This window comes from Neofelis nebulosa, chromosome 3, assembly GCF_028018385.1.
Source record: "Neofelis nebulosa isolate mNeoNeb1 chromosome 3, mNeoNeb1.pri, whole genome shotgun sequence".
Taxonomy (NCBI): Eukaryota; Metazoa; Chordata; class Mammalia; order Carnivora; family Felidae; genus Neofelis; species Neofelis nebulosa.
This window is the reverse complement of record NC_080784.1, coordinates 56,158,493-56,161,814: the sequence shown is the minus strand read 5'-3', so window position 1 is coordinate 56,161,814 and position 3,322 is coordinate 56,158,493. Positions and strand designations below refer to the sequence as shown.

The window sequence follows — 3,322 nt, the reverse complement described above, 5'->3', positions numbered from 1 at the left end:
GCTGGGAGAGACCTCAGTGGCTGTTCAGGTGGACAGGATACCAGACAACTTGGATGCCAGCTTCACGTGGCGGATCTCTATCTTCCTCACAACCACCGCCTTGGAGGAGCTGACGCAGCTGAAGAAATTGGAGCCCCCGCCAGACTAGAAGATGCTCAGGCCATAGTTGAGATCGGGGCTCACGAGGACCCTGTAGGCCGAGCTCAGCCCACCTGAGTACCCACTGGTGGTCTTAATATAGATACTCATGTTCTCATCCCAGACTCCAGCTAGCTTTCTTCGCTCTCCAGGGGCTTGCAGTAGGTGGAAATCTCCAATATCCAGGGCCAGCTTGATGTTCATGAGCTCCTTGTACTCGCATAGCTACCATGCTATGTCCTACTCGGCTCACTGCAGGGTGCCTCCAACCATGCCAGCTTGGCATTGGTGAACTTCACGGACAGCTCCCTGCGCTGCTCTGCATCAGCGACAGCGTGCTCTTTGATCTCCGGGTACTGCTTTTTGAAGTCCTCCACCAGCCCCTGCCTGCTGCCAAGCTTTAACCCCAGCTTTCGCTTCTCCTGGTCCAATATGTCCAGCTGCTGCTGAAGGTTGCTGATGTATCTCTAGAACATGTCCCTGTGGCTCCGAGTTGTGTTCTGCTGCCGGAGGCTGGGTTCGGTCTCCGGAATTTTGTTCTTCTGCCCCAGGTGCCAGCCCTATCGATGGAGGCAAACTTGTTGCTGAGGGTCTTGATCTGCTCCTTCTCCTGGGTGCACACGGCCTTGATACTGGGGTCTGTCTCCAGCTTAAGGGGACTCCACAGGCTCTGGTTCACTGATGCAACCGTGATCCTGCCCACTTCCCTGGCCCCACTGTAGCCGCTGACCACACTCATGCTGGTGCCCAGGCCACCCTGGAAGCTGCTGCCTCTGCCCACCCGGGACAAGGCTGGTCATCTGAAAGGGGAGTCTTGGATGAGAAGGCAAAAGGCCCTATCTTTGCCTCTAGACCGTCCCCATTCTCAGTGGTGTTTTGAAGAGGGCTGGGCCAGTCTTATCTCCTGCAAAATCTGCCTCTACAGAAATATCTTCTAATTCTCTTGAACTGATCTCTCCTGCAGGACTGCTAAACTTGGCAAGAAAGAGCCAATTCTTACCCGTATTTTGATAGTTTTTTCCCAGGTGGTCTCACTCATAAGCTCTATCTGCATGTGATCTGTATTCGTAAGATATTATAGTCCACAGCTAATCCGAGAGTCAGTTTATCACGTCATCTACCATGACAAGAAGGATCACCAACTTTCCAGCCCACTGTATCTGTTTTCTTGCTGATCACCAACTGACCACTGAATTAATATTTGCTATTTTAAGTTTTGTTAAGCTAGCTCATGCCTAGGTACGAACCTCTGTTGTTGTAGAGTGTATTGACTGTTCACAACGTAAAGAATAAAGTGACGGCGACTTTGAAACAATAAAAGTGTATTTGTGCCAATTCAAGCATATGCAGTCCGGGGTTATGATATGATAACCTTGCCTTTTCTTGCTCTATGTAGTCCCTTGGGCTTGCTCTGGTCTGCGTGGTTGTATGTGGCTCACGCTGCCGCTTCCATGTTCCAGGGCCGAGGATTGCATACTTCATTTCTGCTTATAATCAGCTGGCAGAACTTAGGCACCTTCCTGCATTCCTACCTGTAAGGAGAATGCAAAATACAGTGTTTAGTCTCAGTGCCAGTTTGTCCGGATGAAACACAAAGACGATCTCATAATGGCAAACAAAGGGGGAGAATGGATAGTGAGACCTATTGGTGGCATATACCACATCCTTTTCCTCATGACTTTTTCCCGTTTTTTTTTCCTTTGAAAAGTAAGATTTTTTTTTTTTTTTTGCATTTCAAGCCCTAAAAATTTCTCCCATAGTGAGTATTTTTATTTAGAGAAATTTAAGCTAGTATATTCTTTCTATAGTTCTTAGTTTTTTCTCTCCAATGCAAATAGCCCTTTCATCGTATATAATAATAATCCTTGTTTAAAAAAATCAGCCAACAGGGGCACCTAGGTGGCTCAGTCGGTTGAGCGTCCGACTTCGGCTCAGGTCATGATCTCATGGTCCGTGAGTTTGAGCCCCGCGTTGGGCTCTGTGCTGGCAGCTCAGAGCCTGGAGCCTGTTTCAGATTCTGTGTCTCTCTCTCTCTCTGACCCTCCCCCCGTTCATGCTCTGTCTCTCTCTGTCTCAAAAATAAATAAACGTTAAAAAAAATCAGCCAACAAAAGAGAAAGGAAATATCCAAAATCTCTGCACATTGAGGAAAAATACCATCAATGTTTTGATGATTATTGTTTCATGTACCTTTTTTAGAAACATACACATATACTCCTTTCCCCAAAGATTTTAGCAAAAGATGATCATATAATAATTTTGTTTTTATTTTATAAACTTAAAAAAACCCACAATTTTCTTTTTGTTCATTATCTCTTCTCCCGCCAGCTGAATAGCCCTAGGTATCAATGTTACCAACCTCGTAGTATCTTGGCTTACTTCAATTTGTGGTCATATGATTATATTCACACACATGTTTACATATATTCACACACATTTAGAGTTATATATGTATTTAAATATTTTGGTATTGTTTGGTTTAGAAAGGTAGGATGATATATATTTTTCTCTGTCTCTTGCCTTTCTCATTTAACAGCATGTTGTAGACATCGTTTTTTGTTTGTGTGTATTTTATTTTGTTTTATTTTATTTTATTTTATTTTTTCCAGAACTTAAGAATGTATTTACTTCCTCTACTTTATGGTGAATCTAACATTTCTTTTTCTTAAGTCTATTTATTTTTATTTTTGAAAGAGGGAGAGAGTGAGAGAGAGACAGAGGGGCAGAGAGAGAGGGAGAAAGAGAATCCCAAGCAGGCTCTGTACTGTCAGCACAATGCCCGATGTGGGGTTCTGTCTCATGACTGTGGGGTCATGACCCGAGCTGAAATCAAGAGTCAGACACTTAATTGACTGACCCACCCAGGCACCCCAGAAGCTAACATTTATTTTAGGAACTAATTATGAAATGTTTCAATAGCTACAAAATAAAAATGTCTTTTATTAATACTGTAGGGGCCAAGGGCAGGCAGTCCCAAAGTGTGTTGTGGGAATCTTTTTAATCATTGACTATAGATTCATAAAATTCCTTGTAATTGCTGTATGTTATTTCATGGAATGTTTTTAACCACAACTTATTAAAACTTTTACCCGTTAATAGACATTCACTCCCCCCACCCCCATTTTTTGTCCCTGCCCTAAAAAAACTGCATTAACTATCCGTATATACTAGTATTTTATTTCTA

General features: G+C 43.4%; 1 pseudogene; it reads right to left on the bottom strand.

Annotated features, from left to right (window-relative positions):
• Positions 1-371: 371 nt before the first annotated feature.
• On the bottom strand, positions 372-1,620 carry LOC131507977 (keratin, type II cytoskeletal 8-like; annotated as a pseudogene).
• Positions 1,621-3,322: the final 1,702 nt, after the last annotated feature.